The sequence below is a fragment of the Pogona vitticeps genome, chromosome 4, assembly GCF_051106095.1.
Source record: "Pogona vitticeps strain Pit_001003342236 chromosome 4, PviZW2.1, whole genome shotgun sequence".
NCBI lineage: Eukaryota > Metazoa > Chordata > Lepidosauria > Squamata > Agamidae > Pogona > Pogona vitticeps.
In genome coordinates, this window is record NC_135786.1 from 196,952,097 (window position 1) to 196,977,435 (window position 25,339).

General features: G+C 41.1%; 1 protein-coding gene across 4 annotated transcripts in view; it reads left to right on the top strand.

Moving 5' to 3' along the window:
• The window catches only part of FAM110B (family with sequence similarity 110 member B), a 137,103-nt gene extending 112,687 nt beyond the window's left edge, over window positions 1-24,416 (top strand). The window contains exons 3-4 of one of the 4 annotated variants that reach the window (XR_013545406.1): window positions 1,092-1,638; window positions 2,550-2,822. The gene's annotated coding sequence lies outside the window, so the exon portion shown is untranslated. Of the gene's footprint in view, window positions 1-1,091; window positions 2,823-14,067 lie in introns of those variants that run through there. The other 3 variants (XR_013545407.1, XR_013545409.1, XR_013545405.1) reach the window with 3 other exon arrangements.
• The last annotated feature ends 923 nt before the right edge of the window (window positions 24,417-25,339 follow it).

Genomic DNA, 25,339 nt, shown 5'->3' on the forward strand with positions numbered 1-25,339 from the left:
TGAATGCCTCATTTTTTTCTATAAACATTGCCATAATGTCCTTTGCCAAAAAGCTCTACTTTTGTCTCAACTGTCCACAATACGTTCTCCCAGAAGGATTGTGGTTTTGTCACATAAGTTTTGGCATACTCCAGTCTTGCTTTTTTTATGCCTTTGTGTCAGCAGCGGTGTCCTCCTGGGACTCTTACCACAGTATCCCTTTTCATTCAGATGGCAACAGATAGTGTGAGCTGACACTGTTGTGCCCTGTGTCTGTAGATCAGCTTGAATTTGTTGGGAAGTTAATCTGGGTTCTGTATCCACCATTTGAACAACCCTTCACTGTAATTTTTCAGGAATGTTGCTCTTCCATCCACATCCAGGGAGGTTAGCTACAGTGCCATGGGCTGGAAACCTCTTGATGATATTGCACACAGAGGACAGGAATATTAAGATCTCTGGAGATGGACTTGTAGCCTTTACACTTCATTCTTTTTCCCATGCTCAGTCTCACACCCAACACAAAGTCAACTTTTCTCCATCTTAACTGGTTGCAAGTGTGATTACAATATTGCCCACACCTCTTACTTGCGACAGGTGTGTCTAAATACAAATTAAAGGAGCATCACATGCTTGAAAAGCAATTAATCTCTTACAATTTAGACAGGGTGTCAATAATTTTGGCCAGTGCATTTTTGGGTTTCTGTGTGGGATTGTATCAGATTTGACTTTTCTTCTCTGTTTTTTGTGTGTTGTTTCAATGCAAACCAAAGAAATGAACATGTGGGTACCAAAACATTTGCAACTGCAACAGTTTTCTGAGAGAAGAGGTACATTTTCTGACAGAATTGCAAGGGTGCCAATATTTTTGGCCATGACTGTAATATTGTGTCTTACTCTGCACCTGTAGGAACAACTTTTCTTCATAACAAGCTCGATTAATCTGGTTCTAGAGAGAAAATAAATTAAATTCCAGCAGATAGTTTATACTCTAAGATTCTACCCAGAGACGTTTCTAGAACACATCCTAATTATTAGATACTTTCAAACAAATCAACCAGTGTGGATACGCAGTATGAGATTTAGAGAACTTTGTCCTATATGTTTTGCAGGAAAACATCGATTAGAAATGGGAAGAAGAGGACTGGAAGTTTTCCTACACTTATGGCAGCCCATCAAGGTGTAAGTCAGCAGAGGGAAACCAGTGTGCTCCCCAAAGCTTCTCCTATCTGCCTTTCATTTGAGCTAATAGGCTATTTAATTTGCAGCCCTTGGAGTTTTGCATGGAAGAACAGTTACAGATTGAGAAGATTTTGTACCAAAGGGGCAGATTGTTATGATTTACACCTGCTCTTACCCAGTTTTTCATTGTTGGAATGTAGATCCTGAAACATTTCCAAACTGGAATTCAGCCCCTGGACCACAAAATGCTCTTTGGTGAAACAGGAAGTTTCCTTAGAAAGGCCAGCACTGTCACATATAACTTGCAAAGATGAAGAAACTGAAAAAATGAGCTGATTCAATAAAAAGAGAAAGTAGAATACTTTGACAGTAATATGAAATCTTTGGGGTGTTTTTTAAAGATCCCGTGTAAAGACAATTTTCTTACATGCCGTGATGTTGGAACTGATTTAAAACAATCCTAATATGACTTTCAAGGTAAGTGAGGTATTTAAAGAGTGGTTATACCAGTTCCACAGCCCCAGTGAGTTGCCATGGCTGAGTGGGAATTAGAGCCCACCTCTTGCATCCAATCCACCACACTGGATATCAGTAAAGACCATGAGCTAGTTAATATTTGCCCCAAATAAATTCATTGGTAGAAATCTCAAACCGGGGTGGTGGTATTTTATTGAATCACACTGCATACAGTATATTACAATAACATTGTCATAAAAAGGAATGAAAGACTATGTGGGCAAATACAGATGAAGTCATAACCCAAAAGACTGGATAAGTGGGTTACAGCATTGTCACCATCATCATTCCGATAAATGTATCTTTTAAGAAGAACAACTCTACCTTTGGTGTAGAAAATGAAGGAAAGATTTGGTCCAAACAAAAAACCTCTAGCTTAAGAACAAGCAGCATGATCTGCATGGCTTATTCCACATGCCAACAGTTCTTTTCCTTCTTGCCCCTTGATTCTGTGGTAGGTAGAAGGGTGCAGTGTTGTTGTTTTGTCTTTCATTTCGATGACACTGTTATAGCCCAAGCATATATGGCTTTGCAAAGTTATCTGACTAAGTTTGCCCATGGAAGTGATTTGAACACGATTTGGGCAACTGAGCCTGAGAATATTCTTGTAATACTGTTCTTCTGAATTATTCTTGATGAAACTTTTTGCTTGTCTGATTTATATTTAAATCTGGGTCCATCAGAATTTAGCATTGTGGCGGGGGGCTTGCCTTATGAGAGGCTGCAGGATTGGTTAAGGATTGGTTTGGTGCTGATATCCAGCTACAAGTGAGATTTGTAATACAACCCCCCCCCAACCTGTTCCCATAATGATTTAATAGCCTTTTGTTCCATATGTATACAAGTTTCTCTTTCCTTATATCCCTCTCCAGCACAAAGGAAATCCCATTTGGTTACACAAATGGGGATAAGACACAGCCTATATAACAGCATCAAAGAAGTCTCACACACTGCAGCTGAGATGGATTGAGTATCTGTTTGGTCCAGATAGACAGCCAAAGAGTCTCTGAAATAAGAGACAGCATACTCAATATATCTGTTTCCCATATGGTCCTTCAACATTTTCTGTGATCATTAAGACTGTGAAGCAAACATAAACAATGTCAACTAGGTTTTGGATCTGAGTAAACATTTTCAAACACCGATCTAATTGTCTTGGCTTCTTGTGTTAGTGGCATGTGCCTGATGACCCTGCCCTATGAAAGGACACTTTTAATAGTTACATAACCAGACTTATTCCTGGGAAATTCTCCCTCCCATCTCAGCAAGTGGTGGGATCCTCCAGTATTTAATCCACTGTCTAAATTACCCCCAACCCTGATATTATAAAGATTGCCTATAAGTTCTATATTTTTCACACACTTAAAAAACAAAAGGCGGAGACTTAAGCAGAATTGGAGGGGGTCCTCTGATTTTACTGGGGGGCTTTTTTTTCTCCCTCTAAATTGGAGGACCAAACATTTTTAACTTTTCAACTCCCAACAAGTCTTTGGGCTTCTCCAGGTAAAAAGTAACTAAAGCTTGGAAAATCAAGTCTGAAAGTTAATTTGCTGGTGTTAAGCATTAGGAATGGGGATACTGATTTGTTGCTGTTCACATTTAAACCAGAAAACATTTATCGTCTCGAATGAATAATATTAGTTCACTTATTAAACTGCTATTTTTAAAATAAAGAATGGTGTTTGTAGAGAATAGTACGTAGGTTGCTCCTAGATATGGGCACGTTGTATTTGTATCTCATGGATATTAGTATGAACCGTGGCACCATAGGTGCTGTGGAGGCCCAATTACCTCCCCCAGAACCAGACAGCCAACTCACCAGGCTCCGCACGGCACTGGGGTCCTCCTCCAGCAGTGGCACACCAATCCCAGCAGGAGCCAAGCCAGCTCTTCCCTGCCTCCCCATGCAGCCAACCACTCATCAGCAGAGTGGAGAAACTCCCTGTCTCACCTCCACACTGAAGTGGTTGGTTTGTGGGGGGGGGGGGAGAGCCGGGCTCCTGCTAAGATTGGAGCGGCACCGCAGTCCCACACAGAGCCATGTGGGTGGGCCAGCCAGTTCTTGGAGAGGGAATTAGGCCCCCGCAGCACCTGTGGTGTCGCAGTTCGTATTCATATCGCTGAGATACAAATACAAAGTTCCCGTCTCTAGCATTGGCCCTCATAGCACATTTGTTATTGAAGGGCTCTTTTCGTCCCATTGACATTGTTTCTAATGACTCCTGACTTTGTTGAGCTACATTGCCCAGAAATATTCCCCCTTGGTAGTCCTGGCTTAGGGCTCCTGGAAGTCATCAAGAAACATCTGAAGTGGTAAAGTTAGAAATCAGTTGTAGAGTGGGTTTACATGGGAGGTGAATGTTACTTTTAAAGCATTGTCCAGAATCCTGCTGCTGGTCTGCAGTATGCCTATAATAATAGCTCAGTGAGTTGGTTTCTGGCTACAGAGCCAGAGGCTGGGAGTTCAGGTCCACATTTACCCAGAAGACCCTGCCTGTGCAGCTCTAGGCAAACTGCACAGACCCAGGATACCCCCAGAAGAAGGGAACCACTTGATTGTCTACATAGCCTTCATTTTCCATGCAGACTACATGGACTTTTCCTTCCTTTTCCCCCTCCCTCCTGTTTACTTTATAATATCTTCTCTGATGAAGAGATCAGTGATCTCAAAACCTTGTGCACTTTTTGGTATCCAATTTCATTGGCCTAATGAAGGTATCCTCCAATATGGATGTAAAAACCTTAAAAGTAGCAGATCATTATTTTCACAGATTAGCAAATGTATTGCCAACATTTGTTCCCATTTAATTGACAGTGAAAAGGAAGCAATTACTTGTGTCCTTCTGTTAGCAAGAATTCTCATCTGTCAGAACCACTGCATTTACAAAGGTGTATCTCTTCTTCATTTTTGTTCCAGAGTTCTGGAATACTGAGTCAATTACTTTCTTCATACACCTAATATGTGGAAAGTTATAACAAAGTTTCAGTGCAGCTGTTCCCTCCCCCAATATTTAGTTAGTGACTAGAACAAAAATTACAAGATGGCCATCCTGTGGGTGGGTGCCCCTAATGTTTGCAGATTGCGTGCCCCCCTCTCCTTTGGGGAGCACTCTCTCTGCTAAGGATGAGGCTCACAACTTGAGTGTACTCCTGGACCCAGTGCTATCAGTGGAGTCCCAGACAGTGTCTGTGGTCCGCCCCACCTATTTTCATCTAGGGTGGATTGCCCAGCTGTGTCCTTACCTTGACACTGGGGTCCTCACCACACTGGTCCATGCATTATAGTCTCAAGATTAGACTGCTGCAATGCTCTCTATGTGGGGCTGCTATGGAAGCTTCAGCAGGTCCAGAATATGGAGGCCAGACTACTGAGTGGTGTAAAGAAATATCACTATATTTCCCCTATGTTGGCTGCCCTGCACTGGTTACCTGTTTCTTTCCATGCCAGCTTCAAGATGATAATGCTAACTTATAAAGCCCTAAATGGTGTGGGATCTCAATACCTGGCAGAATACCTCCTCCTGATGAGATCTACCCATTCAATATGATCTTCCCAGGCCAAGTGGTTGAGAGTACCATATTTGTCGGCGTATAAGATGACTTTTTTGGCCCAAAAACATGTGTCCAGGTGGGGGGGTCATCTTATATGCCGGGTGCACTTCAGTTGGGCCAGGAAGGAGCCGCTGTTGAGTGAGTGACGCGGGGCCACTCCAGCCGGGGAGGAATGCAGGCAGGTGGTCGGTCTGGACGGAGGAAGGGAAGCAGAGCCGGCCATGCCTGACTGACCAGAGCCCGCTGCCGGGCTGCCCGCTGGCCCACGCCGCTGAGCCAGCGGCTCGCCCACCCGCCACCAGAGAAATGCTTCCCCTTGTCCTCCTCTTCCTCCGCTGCCGCTGCCTGCCCAGCTGCTTCCCCTCCTCCTCGCCCTCCTCGTCGCTGGCCATGAACATCCAGGGCGGGACCAGGCAGAGCCCCAGGCAGCTGCTGCCAGTGGCACAGCAGAGCCGTCCACTCTATATTTTGAGTGGAAATGTTGGGGGGGTCATCTTATACGCCCAGTCATCTTGTACGCCGGCAAATACGGTATTTGCTCTGACAGGCCTGGAAAAAGAGGACTAAAAACAGGCATTCTCAGCTGTCACTCTCCAACTCTGGAACAAACTCCCACCCAAATCCGCCTGGCCCCTTCTCTGGGAACATGGGTTTTTAGACAGGTCTTTACAGATCTTATAACATCCTAATATAGTGGTTGTCTTAACATTTATATTATCAGTCCTGCCACCTTGCCTTCATATAATTTTATTTTCAGTTGAATTTTGTTGGTGTGTTTGTGTTTAATTTGATTTTATAATTATTATGTTTATTGTTTTAAATTATGGCTCGATTATATGTTTGTTTAATGTGTAAACAGCCCAGAGTGGCCTTGGCAGCCAGCTGGGTGGTATAAAAGTCAATTAAATAAATAAATGAGCAGATAGAGATTATGACAAGGTTAAGACTGAACTTACAGATTTCATTCTTAGCACTAGAGAATGGTGGGTTTGTTTGCAAAGGAATTGTACCATCTGATGATCAAGGGCTTTTGAAGGGCAAGCAGAGAAGAAATAATGTGTTTGGCAGTAATTCAAGAATCAAAAGACACATTTAGAAAATGCAACCAATCAGCATTGCTGACTTCTCGTTTTTTCGCTGCAGCTCCATCCATCCATGGAGGCTGCACATATTTGTTTCTCACTGAATGAACAGAGAGACTTGAATCAAAGTGTTTAATGGAGCTTTGGGAAAGGGAGTTGGATAAACACTCTGCAGTCTATCACCTGGAAAGTGCCAAGTTTCTACTCTCCTCTGCCTGTCTAATATGCAGTGCTTGCAATTCTCAGGTTTGGACAAAACCAAAAGTTTTTTAAGAGGGTGCAAGTACCATTATCCTTTAATGTAAGTGGAATTGAAAGGCTACAGTGCCTAAATCAGTGGGATTGCTCTATGAAACATGTTGCAAGACATTACCACAGTCTTATTTTGCAGTGTATTTAAATAATGTGATGCTGCAGAAACCACTCACAGGGAGACTGGTTTGCTAGCTTCATGGTTAACACCATGGACTTCCTACTAACATTATAACTGCTCAGGAGTTGAGAATGATTCATTCATTTGTTCGTTCGTTCATTCGTTCGTTCGTTCGTTCGTTTGCATTTATGTATTGTCTTTATGTCAAGTTGCCAAAGATGGTTTACAATTGAACACCCAACAGAAAGAATGAATGTTACAAAAGATTTAAAAAGCAGAATTATCTTAGGTCACTAGTGCATTTCCCAAAGAACTGATGGCATGATCTTGGGTCTTTCCTCTTTTGTTTTAATTCCTGGCCATGATGCCTTCAGCAGCCTCAGAAAAGGTGGGTGATGAACTGCTCCCATAGTTCTCTCAGGCTACTGATGGTCCTTTCTGAAGATGACCAGCCCTGACCTAAACATTTTCTCTTATCAGTCTTTCTGGATCACTAGAAAAAGAAGTTTGTTCTGCAAACATATCCAAAATCAGAGTGACACAGGAAGATTATGTATCGCATACACACAACTACGTGAAACTAAATCTCAGTGTTCTTTATGCTATTTAAATTGAAGTCCATATAAGGACTGTGGAATTCAGAACAGAGGAGATAACCTGGTGCATAACCAGATCTACACTGTTCCACTCCAAACTGCTATATAGAGTTTTCTGGGTTTTTGAAAAAGCATCTGCTGTAGAAGACCCCAAGTGGACTCTAATATGGTGTACAAGTTGAACAGAAGGGTAAATTTTGCTAAGTACAGTTTTCCCTATTATAAAAGCCCTGTGATGAAAAAAGTTAATGCTGGTGGGCTTTTGCTGTCGTTTCATCTCTTCAGGATCATAATCCCTCTTTGTCAATTACTAAATTTCGAAATTAAAACTAAGAATGAATGAGGATTGAAATAGTGGCAGTGCAGATGAATTTCATGAACTAAGTTGATCTAGCCAGCTAAACAGAGCAAGAAGATGTAGTAATCCAAACAAATAATCTAATTTCTGTGTAAAGGAAACCATAGCATAACATTAAAGGTAAAGGTAAAGGTTCCCCTTGACATTTAGTCAGTTATGTTCGACTCCAGGGGGCGGTGTTCATCCCCATTTCCAAGCCATAGAGCCAGCATTTGTCCGAAGACAGTTACTGTTGTCATGCAGACAGCGCGACTTAGGCACGGAACGCTGTTACCTTCCACTGAGGCGATACCTATTTATCTACTTGCATTTGCATGCTTTCAAACTGCTAGGTTGGCGAGGAGCTGGGACAAAGCGACGGGAGCTCACTTTGTCACGTGGATTCGATCTTACAACTGCTGGTCTTCTGACCCTGCAGCACAGAGGCTTCTGCGGTTTAACCTGCAGCACCACCACATCTGTTATAGCATAAGATTAGCTCCATATAATTATTTAAATTGTCTTTTTCTGTGAATTGGAAGGTTTGAATAGAGAAATGTCCTATGATTAAGGTTGTATATATATTAAAAGGATTAGGAATAATATTGCTAAGGAATAGAAGAGAAAAAAGATGGGAGATGTTATTAAACTCAGGAAAATTGTCCTGAAATATTTCCCTCCATTTTTTTGGTTAGCCTCTTCTGGCAGAGAATTCCAGATTCTTGAGGCAGACACTGAGACGGCCCTCTCTCTTGACCTGTCAAGATGTTCCTATTAGAATGGCAGGACTGAGAGAAGGACTTCCCCTGAAGGCAGGCTTGTGGAGGAGAATGTTGTTGTTTAGTCATTTAGTCATGTCTGCCTCTTCTTGACTCCATGGACCAGCACACACCAGGCCCTCCTGTCTTCCACTGCCTCCCGGAGATTGGTCAAATTCATGTTGGTAGCTGCTGTGACACTGTCCAACTATCTCGTCCTCTGTCATCCCCTTCTCTTGCCTTCACACTTTCCCAACATCAGGGTCTTTTCCAGGGAGTCTTCTCTTCTCATGATATGGTCAAAGTATTGGAGCCTCAGCTTCAGGATCTGTCCTTCCAGTGAGCACTTAGGCTTGATTTCCTTCAAAATGGATAGGTTTGTTTTTGTTGCAGTCCAGGGGACTGTCAAGAGCCTACTCCAGCACCACAATTCAAAAGCATCAGTTCTTTGGTGGTCAGCCTTCTTTATGGCCCAGCTCTCACTTCCATACATCACTACTCGAAAAACCATAGCTTTGACTATGCGGACCTTTGTTGGCAAGGTGATGCTGTGCTTTTTAAGATGCTATGTTTGTTATCGCTTTCTTCCCAAGGAGCAGGCATCTTAATTTCATGGCTGCTGTCACCATCTGCAGTGATCATGGAACCCAAGAAAGTAAAATCTGTCACTGCCTCCATATCTTCCCCTTCTATTTGCCAGGATGTGATGGGACCAGTGGCCATGATCTTTCCCCCCAGTTTGGACACTCAGGCCCAAAAAGGTTCACCATCACTGCCTTAGACTCTACCTTCCCCATTGTTGCTTTCTCCATGTAGAAAGTAGTGTGTTTGCAAAAGTCAGCATCCGTGTAAGCTTCCCATGCAAGCATTAACCGGAATGCCAAGGTTCTTTCTCATGTTTATATCCTACCTGTGACTAGCCACCTCTCTCCTGCAGACAAGTTGCTTTACTGAAAAGGCCTTCTGATCTTATTCAATTTCTATTGAAGTGAAATTGGTCATAATTGTTCTATATCTAAAGTACCAAAGGACTTGTTAGGAAAGTAAAAGGTTTATGATAGCATGGAAAGACTGTTGGCTCTGCCAATGGAAGTTGGGAGGAGAAAGTGTTTCCAGCCCCCTAAAAATCCTTCATATTGGGGGGGGGCTGTGAGAGGCAACAGCAGTGGGGGAAAGGACGGGTGCAATCAACCAGAGCAGAGGAGGAGGAGAAAAGTGGGAGAACATGGAGCCCCTCTCTCCAATGTGGGCAGAGTTCTCTGAAGGGATGCAAGATGACAGGAAGGGGACAGAGAAGAGGAATGGTGGACAAAAGAAGCAGGGCCATTATTGCCGGTGCCGCTGCCCATGAAGTTCACACAAGAATAAATGTTGGTGCTCATGGTTTGTGTGTGGGGGGGAGGATTGTGCCAGGATTGGAGTGGCACCGCAGTCCCACACAGAGCCATGTGGGTGGGCCAGCCAGTTCTTGGAGAGGGAATTAGGCCCCCGCAGCACCTGTGGTGTCGCAGTTCGTATTCATATCGCTGAGATACAAATACAGTACAAAGTTCCCATCTCTAGCATTGACCCTCATAGCACATTTCTTATTGAAGGGCTCTTTTCATCACATTGACATTGTTTCTAATGACTCCTGACTTTGTTGAGCTACATCGCCCAGAAATATTCCCCCTTGGTATAAATGTTGGTGCTCATGGTTGGGGTATAAAAACAGGGAGAACTGTTGGGTTTTTTTCCTTTCCTTTCCTCTTGATGATGGAGGAGAAGCTGATGTCTGAAGCTGTTGTGGGTCTCTCTTAATAAATGTTAAAAGTTTGAAGCAAGAACCCAAGCCTGAAGTGGTCATATGGGGGGAGGCAAGAAAAGGGGGCAGCACATGATCCCTCATAGTGGGTCTCTCAGACCTGGCCATAATCTTGACAATCATCATCAGAAAAGTCGAGATATAAATAATAGTTGAGATTTTTGAATTAAGAACACAACGATGAAAGGGTGTTTCTAAAGGTTGCTAAAGTATGCTTGCTACTTTTTTTAGACAATCTTATTTTTATGAGGAGATTGAAAAGTGTGTGTGTGTGTGCACACTTCCTATTACATCTGCAGATACCTTTCTGGAGGAGAGGTTGCCCTTTCCCACCCATTTATTTTGAGGTAATAGGATATTATATAGTACTGTTTTATCTGCAGTGGCCAGGAAATTTATTTCAGCTTCAGATCAGACAATTTCCCCATATCGAGTCAATTATCCTGACCCGCAAATGACTTGGGAATGTATGTTCTGCTAGCATGCTCTGTGGCATGAAAATTATAGTATTAAATCTCAATAAATGCTTAATTTGCTCTATCCGTGTTATGCATATCTGCAGGCATATCAGCTTACTAAAGTATTTGGCACAAAATGAACTTCTCCTCCTGGAGCTTATGGATTGGACTCCCCATCTGCTGATTGTTCTTTGGTAAAAAGCATTTGTGAATAAAGAAAGCCATCATTACACACTACAAGTTTCCCAAGATTCTCATTTTTGCAGTTTTGCCAGCTGCTAAAAGGAAACCAGTAATTCAGATAAATTGTCAGCTTTCTGTATGTTTTAACTTGCATATCCTGAAGACCTTCAAAACAGGCAAGGAAACTGGGGAAAATGAAAAATATTGTTCTCCATATTCAGCAAGCAGGGCTAATATACAAGAGAAGTGAGAGATACAGGCAATCCTGGTTTGTTTCTAGCCTTCACTGTGAGATGTTGGAATTCATCTTTATGATTTACAGAGTTCTACCTTGACTGAGTGCCAGATTTCTGAAAAATATGGAATTCTGATTTTGGTGCTAAAATAACTTAGTAAGCTGCATCCTATTCAAGTGAACTCTGTGGTGCTTAGTGGAGAAAACTTGAGGGAAAGAAAGATATAGACAACCATTGGTAGGAGAGCTCCTTAGAGGCTGACTGTGTGTTTCACAGCAGAACTTCATGTAGTTTGCCTATTAGCCCGCACATTTTAAAATTGGTTTTCTGGACTTTAGGACTGGAATCCTTTGCAGTCTGATTTCTCAAACAGGAAAGTGTGCCTGAATCACATCTCTCTAACAGTAATGTGCTTTCAGCACCCATGACAAATAAAACTATAATACCTGTTTCTGCCCTAAGAAGGTTATGCTACATAAAAGCAATGGGTTCTTAACTGACACATTGTTCCAGATCATCTATGGATTGACAAATGTCTTGGATAAGGAGATGTCTTGCCATTATTTTCTTTTAATTATTAATAAAATCCCATGGCATAAAGATGCTCTTATATTGGGTGGGGTTATGATTATTTTTTAATGACCTGAAAATAGGAAATAATCCATACAATACCAAACTGCTTTCCAAAATACTACCTGGCTCAATGGCACCAGCATCTCATATCCTAAAAACGGTCACATAAAGATTGTGGTGAACCACCTCCTCCCCATTATTGCCATTTGCAGATCGTTGTAAGCAGAAACCTAATTTAATTTCTAGAAAATGTAAAGCCCAGTGACTGCTTTGCATGTGCATGTTTTTATAAAGCAACTCTCCCATCAGATCTAGTGAAATTGCTTAGAAGCATGTTCATGATCAAAGCACCAAATCTTGGCAGAACTTTTTTTTTCCAAAAGCACTAAAGGTATACTAACCCAGATTGAAAGATTTTCAGTTCCAAACAGGGCTGCCAATGACAAGCTCAGGGCAATACAAAATATGAGAAGAGGAAATACCAATGAGGGTGTAATGCAAAGATGAAAGCTTCAACCTCTCTGATAAGTAGAGTCATAAAATGTCCATAAGCAGATTTCTTCTTTATCTTTCATGTTCCATATCCAGCGGAAACAAGTAGTGAATGACAGACCTACATCTAGTCCTGCATAGCTTTATTTTTCAAATTCTTTCTTCTGTTTTTTGGGGGGGAAACCCTTTTGGATGCACAGTACTGACCTAGCTTAATGAAAAACAATTCCTCTGTGGAATGTCAGCCTACAAAACAAGATAGAAAGGAGAATGACTTATTTACTGTCCTAGATTCAACCCTATCTCCCAAAAACTGGAAGAAAACAGAGTCACGGAAACAAGAGAAGTGTACTGAGAAAATATGGGGAGTGATAGAAATGGATACTTTTTCAGGCATGCTGAACGTATGTCGAAGACAGAAGGAAATTGAAAGAGGGGATGTATTTTACAATTGGTCTCGGTTTCCTGATAGCGTTGGAATAACTTAAAACATAAATGTAAGCTGATAGTTAGAGGGTAATCAAACAGTTTTTAAAAAAGAGTAGAAAGTTTTTGTTTTTTAATTGAAAAATGAATAGATTAGATGCTTGTATACTTCATATGAATAGATTGGATAATTATATATTTTGTGCTCTCTTATCCTTAAAACCCTTTTCCCATCCCTTCCACTTCCTTTTACTTTTTGTATTCCCTACTCTATTCCTAGTAGTTTAAAAATAAAATACTTTTTTTAAAAATGAAAGGAGAATGACTTACAATGTAGGAAGTTTATTAAATGTGACTGCAAAAAGCATCTAGAAAATAGGTAGAATTGTAGATATTGCAACATTGCAAACAGTTGACTTCTGCCCACTATTACTAGATCTCTCTGCTTTGCCCAAAATCAGCAATTTCCCTTCTCTCCTATAGTCCCCTGAGTACCCTAAAATCTGCTCAGGGGAATCTAAGAAAACCCTTTGAAGCACACATTTGGTTACTTGGAGGGTTGTGGTAGGAGGGAGAGAAGGAGAGGGAAGGGAAGAAGGTCCCCATCCTGCTGGTGTTGGATGCCAAAGTGTAACACTGAGTCTTGGCATGGAGTCAATATCTACAATGCTCCAGTAAATATAAAAACATAGGACAGCATCTGATGAAATGGGCTGCAGTCCATGAAATGCTTATGCCTAATGAAATGTGCTAGCCTTTAAGGTGCTACAAGATACTAATACTGTACTAAGGGCAGAATCTTTTTCATCCCTCCACTCACACAATGACCCATTGTGTGTGTATCTGGGTTCCCCTCAGAGCTTTGGCAAGGTGGTATTCAGTACCTCCCAATATGGGCACAGGCCCTATTTCTTTCAAGTGGTTGAAATGCAATGGTGGCAAAGCAAAGATCATGGGAAGCTCTTCAGACCTTTCCTTTCTTAAGAAATATGGGGAGCAGAGTTTAACAGTCAATATTTCTGGCATTTCCTGAGATGCAAATTTTAAGCCAGTTTTAAAGGTGTAACACAGTAAAAAAAAAAAAAAAAAACAAGAATGAGTTGCTACTGGTCATTTAATAGTAGCAACCAATACACAATTTCTCCTCCAAAAAAGAGGTTTAAACCATCTACAATTTGGTCTTTAGCGTGTTTTGCAGTTTCTCTTAATACTGAATGCTGGTAACCAAGGAAACCAAAGTAAGATGGGGCTGATTGACAGCACTGTCAAATTAGTAACCCTACTGAATTGTCAAGCTGTCATATCATGTAGCTTAGGTAGCCATGCCCAGTTTAGCCCTTGAACTGGAAGACATTTAGAGAACCAAGGGGGGAAAAGAGCTGCATCTCTATTGCAAGCACACCATCACAACTCCACTGTGGGGCTCTGCTACTTGACTTGCTCACTGAACTGTCTATCTTCTCCAATTCCACCCTGATCTTTTTCCTTGAAGCTCTTCTTTCTTCTGTTGTCTTTTTTAGACTGTAACAGCTTGGAGTGTGAAATGGTCCAAGTCTGAATTCCAGGCCACACTGAACAGAGGAAAGTACAGAACTGTTGGCTAAAAACAGCACAAATGTACGTGAAAGTCTGAAGCAGCTTGATACTGAGCTAAACTGATGTTCCAGGATGTACCCTTCTGGCTGGCAGGGACACTAGTTTCTTTGGTTTACAACTACTAATAGCCATGCAGGCTAGGGAATTTTGGGATTTATTTTCCTAAAAAGCCATTTTTCGAAGCTCTGTGCATGGCCTCAGGTAGAGGTCTGCTTCTGAGCTGCTGCCTGGAACCTTTCAGCCAAGATTAGGAAGGACCATGTAGCTGCTGCCTGATTTTCCCTACTGCTTTCTCCCTTTCTATGCTTACACAAGTATCAAATGTGTTGCCCATCATTAAAAAGGTCACTAGTAAATACAAAGATGGGAATCATTTGTCTCTCATGCTACAGATATTGAATCGTACTGTCAAAAACTTTAGCCATTTCCAAGTCATTAGCATCAGTAAAAATAGTTTTAGGAAGATTGAATGCAGTGGCCAAAGGAAGAAGGGTACGCAGTGAGTGACAAAAGGCAGATTGCTCCACCTTGGAAAAGTATTTTGTCCGAAGAAAGCCTGTTCTCTCTGTAGGAGCAATATATGTTTGAAAGCATCATCAGGATCCCCTTTAGTGAATGAGTAAAAAAGATACATGGGGGCACTTCTTTGGAAAAAGCCCACAGTATGGCAAAGGCCAGAATAGTAAACGTAGGTTAATTCTGTTGGCTTCATTAGGCTAATTTTGACCTGTTAGAAATACGACACCTCATCAACTAAACATCTTCCTTTAATCTGCACATAGTCTAATTTTCAAGAGAAATGTGGTCATTAGTCAGATGCAAACTATTAAATAATCAATAGATGACCACTGTGGCTTTGTGTAGGACTTCAAGGCTTCTTCTAGAAGCTGATGGTGTCTTAGAAGGGATACAATGCATCATTAGATTTCTGATCAATTGTCACCAGTCTGCCAACACTGCAGAAAGGCTTCTTTTAATCTACCATGTAAAACTGTGGTACAGTGCTTTGCTTCTGTATTTATTATGTTCTCTTCCCAATAAGGGCCCTGCCACAGTAATTGCTAGTCTTTCAAACAATCATTATTGCAAACAAATTAACTTGTTTCAAGCCATGGTGCTTCTAGCATTACACAGGTTGATATAAATCACATTTAATAAGCTTCCTACTTATTCAGAGTTCGTAGTTAATGTAAATAGAAGTAAACTACTTGGCTCTCAACAATCTTAGAATAATATATTCCCTGCCTATTAATAATAGGTCCGTTTGTCTTATAGAAATGAATTGGCAGTGTAGTTCTGCAATATAAACATTGGATGCTGAAACTGACCCTGGGTGGAATTTGTAGCATGTTGTAACAGTCCTAGACAGCCAATAATACCATATTACAGATGACATAGCATCCCATTTCCTTTCCCCATCCCCACCCCATAGTATTCTGGAGGTTTTCTTCAACTGTCAGTGCTCCATGGCCACTAAGCATGCCCAGTCTTTGTTAGGCTGGTTGGGGCAGGGATCCTTTAGATGGTTTCTTAAAATGATGGCAATGTTCTTGTGCTTTTGCAAACCTTGGGGATTTCCCAAGCTTGCATATATCTCACTCTTGAATGTGGGTGATGCCAGCTGGATGAGAGAGCAGTGTTCACCCTCAAAAATGTCTAATAAAATGACCATTGACATAATTGTATATGCTGGCATGTTAGAGGTTTGGCATATGCAGGGACATCTGCAAGTGTTTCTCAGATATCAGTATCACATACTAAACTGAGAAAATAGTTATGATTTAGCATACACAGTGCGTACATGAGGTCCTCCCTACCAGACTTGAAAACTCTCTCCCCCAGAATACCAACTTTGCCATGTTCCCTTCAGATTTTTTTATAAGTTAATGAAGCCAGCTGAGTTCAGATGGGCCTTCATCTTGAAATATTTTTTCTATATTCCTGAATTATATTGTGGAGTTTTATTCTGATTCCACTCATTTCTTGTTGTTCTTGTTTTGTTCTTTGCTGTTGCTCATTTTCGTAATTTTTATTTGTTTTTTTGCTGTTGTTCCATTTTAATTATCATTCTACACTGCTTTAGGGATATTACAGGGGAGGGGGGGAGCCAAAACATTTTCTTTAAACAATAAAAATGAAATACAATATTGGGAAGAAAGAACCCAAAATACTAATTAAATTCACCTTCCTTCTCCTCCTCCATGAGCCAAACTTCCTCTGCTGCAGTTACCTGATATACTACCAATCAGAGATGTACCTAGGACATTTTGGAAGCTGTAGTCCAAAAACATGAATCTGCATACCTCCATTATCCAGTTTAATGCTCTGTGAGGATAACTGGAGAGCTTCTGAAACCCAAAGGGGATATCCTCTTCACTCCTTAAATTATGCCACAAAACTCCTCAGATGTCCTTGTTGGCTACATCTATGGACATGCATGCATGGATTCCTGCATCTTTTTCAGGTACAGCCAATAACATTGAATAGAGTCCAAAGAGTGAATAAGCCTTTTCACCAGCGCACAAGACTGCCAAAAGCTTTGGCTGGAGTTACTGGAGCCCTATGCGGAAGCAATCTCTGATTAGCAGGTGGTTCACCCTTAGATGGAGAGAAAGCCCTTATAGACAAGTGCTGGACATTATTTTCTCCTCATGAGGCCTTCAGTACCCTTTACTAGCAAAAAGGAAGAAAGAGAAGGATTGTGAGCAGCACAGCACAAGATAAGATGGAGCTAACCCCAGAGAGTGGAAAAAGCTGGATGTAGTCAAAAACAAGTAGAACAGGAAATACAAAGCTCTTTGTCTGGCCTCCAAAAATCTTATCAGAGCAGATGCAGGATAAAATTTGACTGAGCTATAAATAATAAATCTTATCTTCTCATTGAGAGGACTGCACCACTGCAAGGAATTCAGACCAGTGTATTACACAACACATCATCTGAACAAGATGTTTCCATTCCCAGATTGATTTTTTTTCTTGCTTTGTTATTGCTTTTAGCTTTCACATGGAAGCATTTGTTATTAATAGCAATGATTATATCATATACACTCAATTTAGCTTCCTGAAGGCATCAAGAAGCTTTCAAATGGTATTGGTTTGCTTCTGAAATAAAAAGCCTATGGTATACATTTACAATATATTTATATTCCTTCCTTATAAGAACAAATATGATGAAGCATAGAGCATCTGTGTCTCTGTGGTGCCTGGTTTCAGTGTGCTGGAAGATAGCGAATGAAATGGATCTGAGAAGTCTGGAGATTAGGAGAGTGTGAGTCAAGCACAGAAGGCACTAATTCACCAAAAAAGTAGGACAAGAAAGATAGCAAGTTTCCCATAATGCCTCAAATCCAGTAGCACAATTTATAATTATGATATCATCAGCCATACACAGCATAAATTATGCGGTTGGATTTCAGTCACTGATTTGAAATAATAGGATAGATGAATAAATTGCACAGTATATGAGACAAGGATCACACTGCTTGTTGCTGAAGCAGCTAATTAGTGGAAACATGCTGATTTGTGTTCTTGAACTTCAACTCCCAGAATTCTCCAGACAGCACAGGTGTCACAGTCCAAAAACACAAATCAGCATACCTGTAGTGATTACTATGATACCTCTGTCTAGAACAACAGTTCCCAGTCTTGGTTCCCCAGATGTTCTTGGACTAAAACTCCCAGAATCCTTCACCACTAGGATTCCTGGGAGTGGCAGTCCAAGAACATCTGGGGACCCAAAGTTGGGAAGCACAGGTCTAGAAGATCACAGTTATAGTGCATTAGTAACATGGATCAGCCATGGTTCAAACCCATTCTCAAAGCACAGTGAATAGCCATAGCAAAGATACTGTGTGCCTGTTCAGAAATTACATGGGTCCAAGGATTCAATTCAGAGTGAAATGGGGCAGGATATTCTGCTGCCTTGAACAGAGCAGTACTTGATGCCACCACCAGTCAGGCCAACAAACAATATCTGAAGCCAGTTAAGTTGCTTTGACACAGGAGACACAAGCTCCACAGGTGTGTGGAGACTCTTTTTAAAAACAGAGTCTTGTGCTGTCCTAAAAGTAACACACTTTGTTTGCCATAGACTTTTATGAACTGGTACCTACCTCACCAAACCCTATGCCAAATAAAACTTGTTAGCCTTTAAGTTGCCACGAGACTGTTGCATATGCTACAACAGAATAACATGGCAATACCTTTGAAAATGCCAAGTTAAATAACTTAACAGTTCCCTGGTACTTCCTAACACTGGAAATCTGCTGCCTGAGGCAGCCACCTCACTATGCCTAATAGTAAGGCTAGCCCTGATTCTGAACCAACACTTCTTTAACTTTCCTTGTCCCACAGTTTTGCATAGGCATCCTTCAGTCTCGATAGACTATGGTAACGTGCTCTTTATGAAGGACTTGGAACAGCGTCTAGTGTTTCGATGCTGTATGCAAAGCTGGAGTGTCCTCACCAGGGCACAAAGCCTGGGTAAAATAATATGGAGGATAGGCTGAGCAGCAAATCCCCCCTCTCCACATCACTGAAATAGTCCAATGGAGAGGCAATAGCCAATACACCTGGTTCCAGCAATGTCGCAGGAGTTGACAGTACGACACAAACTGCCTCCAGGACTCCGGCTCCGTATTTTGCCTTGAGGTTGACTCCTGAAGCCTTTTCCATCAGTGGATATAGCCACAAGGCAGTGGAGGTTTGAAATCAGAGTTTTCTTTCTCCTAGATGGCTGCCTTCCAAGGCTGATGAGCCCCACCTACCTGGCCTGCTCCCTTATGGCATGGACGCCGATGGCGGCGCCTCAGTGGGGGTTTGAAGTTGGAGTTTTCCTTCTCCTAGATGGGCTGCCTCCCAAGGCTGATGAGCCCCACCTACCAGCTGTCACACAGTAATGGTACAATTATTAGAAAATGTTGAAGAAATAACTTCCCTTTTGAAGGGACTGGGGCAAAAGAAGAGCACTGAAAGAAGAATAGGAGCCTCTAGATTATAGGGTCTTAACCTGTGGTATGCAGACCCACATGACGTCCTAACAGGGAGTCTGGAAAGGCTTGACAAAATGTTATGATCTTTTGTAGATAAAATAGAAAGAAAGAAAGAAAGAAAGAAAGAAAGAAAGAAAGAAAGAAAGAAAGAAAGAAAGAAAGAAAGAAAGAAAGAAAGAAAGAAAGAAAGAAAGAAAGAAAGAAAGAAAGAAAGAAAGAAATCTTAATTTCTCTTGTCTGTTTGGTCGACCAGACCAGATGGGCGGGATATAAATCAAATAAATAAATAAATAAATAAATAAATAAATAAATAAATAAATAAATAAATAAATAAATAAATAAAACCTTGGTTTTTCTAACCTACAGCCTACATTTTTTTTAAAAAAAGTAAAAATCAATTATGAAAAAAACTTTGATAGGAAATAGCTGTTTCATATTTCTGCGTGCGATTAAAATATGCAAGTGAGTAATACTGAGCGGCTGAGAAACAGCACATGATATTTCTTGCTACTGTGCAGATAGTCAGAAGCCATGGGAAGAGAGTCGGAGTCAGTCAGTGAGTATTCAGATGAACTTTGTGATTGTGTTTCTTCTTTGATGTCTGCTAATAAAACTGTTTCGTTATTGTTGAGTAAAGTGACTTTTCAATATTATCGCAGTGAATTTCATAACAATACATTTTGGAAGAGCGTCAGAATGGATCGCTGGTTGAATCTGAAATATAAAAGAACTAATGCTGTTGATGAGGATGCATCCTGTTCAAAGCAAAATGAAGCTTCTTTCAATTAAAAAGTGTCACTGTTATAGGAAGGAATATCTAATGATGGGAACTTTCATGGGAAACTTTAAATGAATATTTGATTTACTTTAGGGTTTTAAATCTTGAGTTGTCTTAGTGGTCCATGGCAACAAAAGATATTTAAAGGGGGGTCTGTGGTAAAGAAAAGGTTAAGAATCACTGCTCTAGATAGTCACAAGGATATGAAACTGTCTAAGAATTGTAGTAGATGAGAAATGCCATGCCCTACCTTTCATATATAAAATGAGTAAGTAAACGTGAAAGAAAGAGAGAGGGAGATGGGGGGGGACAGGCAAAGGCTGCCTAGGAAAGAAGAATGATTCCTTCTTCATCACCTCCTTTATCTTACCTTTGTTTCATTCATTTTGAACTGGCTTGCTTCAATATAGAAAGTGGTTGCATAAAAGTGGCTGCAGCCAAAGAAGTAGGAAGAGGGCACAAGACACACTCCCCACAATTACCTTTATTTTTAGGTAAAGAGTAAACCTCTGTCCCATTTTCATTTTATATGACAATATGACAGATCTACAGATGGTGACAGCAGCCCCGAAATTAAAAGACGCCTGCTTCTTGGGAGGAAAGCGATGACAAACCTCAACAGCATCTTAAAAAGCAGAGACATTACCTTGACAACAAAGGTTCGCATAGTCAAAGCTATGGTTTTTCCAGTAGTGATGTATGGAAGTGAGAGCTGGGCCATAAAGAAGGCTGACCACCAAAGAATTGATGCTTTTGAACTGTGGTGCTGGAGGAGGCTCTTGACAGTCCCCTGGAATGGAACAAAAACAAACCTATCCATTTTGAAGAAAATCAACCCTGAGTGCTCACTGGAAGGATACATCCTGAAGCTGAGGCTCCAATACTTTGGTCATCTCATGAGAAGAGAAGACTCCCTGGAAAAGACCCTGATGTTAGGAAAGTGTGAGGGCAGGAGGAGAAGGGGACGACAGAGGATGAGATGGTTGGACAGTGTCACAGCAGCTACCAACATGAATTTGACCCAACTCCAGGAGGCAGTGGAAGACAGGAGGGCCTGGCATGCTCTGGTCTATGGAGTCACGAAGAGTCAGACATGACTAAACGACTAAACAACAACAACAACAACAACAACAACAGATAAAATAAATATAGCTGGCAGTACTCTACGTAGGAGAGTCCTCTTCAAATGGCTGTCAGAGGACAGTCCTCTTTTGGAAAGTGACCTCCATTTGAGTCCATATCTATTTTAAAGTTAAAGAAGGAAGTTGGGGAGTCTTGGAGTTGCCAATCCTCAGTGAGTACATTGGCTTCAGATTCAGCAAGCCCATCAGTCACTTGGTTACTGTTTTCCTCCCCTCAGTGGAGCATACTGTAGTTTCGTTTAGACTATAAAAACTATTTCTGATTTTGGATCTGTACGACTAAATTAGCATATCCATCTTTATACAAAATCAATATCCTCTTTCGTCTTCCTTTTTTTGGTGAGGCAGTCTCTCTCTCTCTCTCTCTCTCTCTCTCTCTCTCTCTCTCTCTCTCTCTCTCAATTGACTCATTCCTAGTTTGGCATAAAAAAGAGGCCTCACCAGTCAGCTTAATTTGACACACAATGCTGGCATAAGAGCAAAATGAAAGAATAAAATACAGATAAAATAATATAAGGTGTTTCCTAAAATGTGATTCCATTAGTAAAAAATTAATTAAAATTTATTAAATCATGAAAGAGGGACAATAAAAATGTTATAATGTTTCCTAAAAATTGTTGGCTGTTTTTATTTTATTTTTCTTCTCAAATCAATGGATACATAAAGCATCTGAAATTTTATCTTGTGAAGTCTTTTTCCAACTGGGCTTCCATACTTAAGATAATCGTAGACCGTGAAATTGCTTGCCAGGTATTAAATATTTCATTTACATTTCCTATCTCTAAAGTACAGCTTTTGTCAGGATTTTTTTTTTTAATACCAACCCCTGGCTTCAGCTACAGTATCAACATATGGTATATGACATATAATCAGTCTAAAGATGGAAAACTTTAGAAAGCAGGAGGTTCAAGTCTGGTTTTGGCCTGAGGCCAGTTGGGGTGCTGAGAAAAGATACTGAGCAAGGACTCAGGGGTGTTCTCTTCCTCTCTTCTTTAGCTCTGCTTCGCTGCATTGGCTTCAAATGAATGAAAGCTGCTGAATGTTGGCTCCTCGCTCTCCGATAACCAGCTGTTTGTGTCTCTTGTGGAGACTGTAGAGCTTCAAGCCTTGTCATCTCCGCAGTTAAATTTGATTCCCAGGCTTAAATTGAAACCATATTGCTTTCCTGTTCCCACCAAATAACCATTTTAACAGATCATATCTTTTCATTTTTCACAAACAGGCCCTCCGTGCCCATGGATTCTGAATTTTCACTATGACCTCAGAATCTTTTGAGTACTGCAGTAATTTATGAAGATGTCAAAACAGGCTTGAGTAGCAGATTGACCTGTGTTTTCTCTCTCTCTCTCTCTCTTCCTTCCTCTTTCCTTTTTTTTTTTTTTCTTTTCAGAAGAAATGTTATTGGAAAAGATAACTTCAAATTTTGTCAGATAAAAATCCAAGCAGATGCAGGCAGAAACTTTTTTTTAAATACCGGTTAAAGTAGATGATGATAGAAGAAGCAAAACCCAGATCATATGAAAATTGTTACATAATTGTTTGAATGTACCCTCAAATATTACCAAAATGTCACATTATATTTTTAAAACAGCAACAACAAAGATTAACACTGAAAAGATGGTATGTTCTGTTCTGATATGCTGGATTTATAACATTGTGACATTTATATTCTAATGATATTGACTTTGATCTTCCTGGAAATTGTAGAGATAAAAAGGGTGACTGATTGACTCTGAATCCTTCTCCCCTTAGGGAACCAAGAAGCAAAGAGCCATTTTGACTAGGCTTACACAAATATAGACAGAGTACAATGCTGGCAAGAAGGACTGTTTATACACATTGACATGGGAATGAGCTGTGTTTGCAAAATTTCTCAGTCACAACAATAATGATGTTGCCTTTAGAGTATAGGTATGCTCCAATTAGTGTAAGCAAACACTGAAGGGGTACAAAGGATAGGAGGGCTGAGACCAGCATGGTGGAATTGTATTCAATTCTTCTGTATTTGTACTAACTATTGAGAGAGGCGAGAGGGTGATTAATTGTCCACAGGGTTCTTTTCATTTAGAGTACACAGAAAGGTGGGAAGGACCTCCACTGGGTTCAGAACTGTAACAGAAGGCAAGGAAATGTAAAAGTCAAGTCCCACTGTAGTAGCAAATGTCTTTATTTACACCTGAAAATGGACCCTAAATGGGCCTGATCCTGGAGCACACAGTTTAAACTGGGTAACCATCGTGGCAGAATCAATGAGGTTTGGTTTCACATCAGGGCCGGGCCAGCCCCTCTACAGGGAATAGCAACTGCTTCAGGTGACAGATACTGGCAGAAGGCAGCAAAAGCAGATCCTTCACTATTTCTCCTGATCCTGAACTATCTAGATAGTCCTTTTCCCCAGATTGGCCTGCTGACCTTATGTGTGGTGGCCAATTCTATTCCATTGCTGGTCTTCAACTTGACATCCAAACTGATCTGGATCCCACCAGCAACCTAGTTGATCATGTGGAGAGGATCACCGCTGTAGCCTTTCCTCTGCCCAATTGGTTCAGTTTGACCCTGTAACATCAGAGGACGTTAGAGCGTTCGCTAACTGCAGACCTGCTACCTCTCTGCTTGACCTTTGCCCTGCTTGGTTAATAAAAGCAGCCAATGGGGGTATAGTTGATTAGGCTGTGAATATTATGATTGCCTCGCTTAGAAAGTGATACCTTCCATCTCAGATGAAGGAAACCCATCATCAGGGCCATCGTTAAATGACTACATTTATTTATTTATTTATTTATTTATTTATTTATTTATTTATTTATTTATTTATTCATTCATTCATTCATTCATTTATTTATTTATTTATTTATTTATTTATTTATTTATTTTATTTTATTTATTGTATTTATACCCCGCCTATCTAGTCATTTCGACCACTCTAGGCGGCTAGAGTGGCAACAGATAATTTTAACAACTTTAGACTGATTGTTGATATATCCTTTAGGAGCAAGGTGATCAAGTAGGTGGCAGCAGGGCAGCTTCAGGCATGCCCAGAGGAGGAGAACTCCATTGATCCATTCCAGTCTGGATTCAGGCCACAATGAGATACTGAGATGACATTGGCCACACTGTATGATGACCTTTTAAGGGAGGCCAGCAGGGAAGGATCTACCCTGTTGGTGCTCCTTTATCTCTCAGTGGCTTTTGATACCATTGACCATGGCATCCTCTTTGACAAGCTCTTAGAGGTGGGGGATCAGGGATTGGCATTGAGCTGGTTCCTCAAGTGCCATGTCCAGAGAGTCCAGCTTGTGGATGGATTATTGGTCCAGTGGGATATCAATTGTGGGATGTCCCAGAAGTCATCAATATTCCCAGTGCTGTTTGACATCTATGTAAAGCCACTGAGGGAGGTCATCAGGAAATCTGAAGTAAGGTGTCATCAGTATGCTGATGATACGCAACTCCACCCCTCCTTCTCAACATCTGCATTAGATGCTGTCTGGAGACCTGAGCATTGCCTTGCTTTGATCTTGGAAGGAACCAGGGCTAAAAGGATCAAACTGAACCTGAACAAAACAAAGATCTTGTTCCGGGGGGGGTGTCCCTTGGTGTGATTACCCCTAGACTGGATAGCATTGTCCATTTAGGGATCAAGTGCATAATCGGGACCTTGTTCTGTCTTAGGACTCACAGACTGCAATAGTGCCCAAAGCAGCATTTAACCAGCTAGGGTTTATAGCCCTACTCTGCCTCACATCTAGATGAGGGAGCCTTCGGGATACTGATGTAGACATTGGTCATCTCCCAAATCAACTACTGCAGTGCTCTCTAATGTTCCTAAGCTGGCTGGATAGACCAGTGGTTTAGGTATCTGGCTGCGGAGTCAGAAGTTGGCAGCTTGATTCTCCACTGCGCCTCTTGCAAGTACAGCCGGCCTGTGTGGCCTTGGTCAGGCTACAGAGCTCCAAGGTGCCCCCAGAAGAAGAGAATGGTAAACCTTGGTACTCTCTACCTGGAAAACCCTGAAAAGGGTCACCATAAGTCAGAATTAACTTGATGGCACATGATGATGATAGCAGCACACTAGCTATGTCAAACTTCCTAATGTAGATGTCTGCATTTGATTTATGCTTCCATTTCAGTACTCAGCCCATTTCCTTAGGGCTGGTGGGTTCTTTTTTAATTAGAAGGCTGACTGGCACAATTTGTTCCTCTAACAATGGCCATGGAATAGTTCCCTAAGCATGTGTTCAGAACTGGAGATACTACAATGAGCACAGACTAGGTTGATTATGCT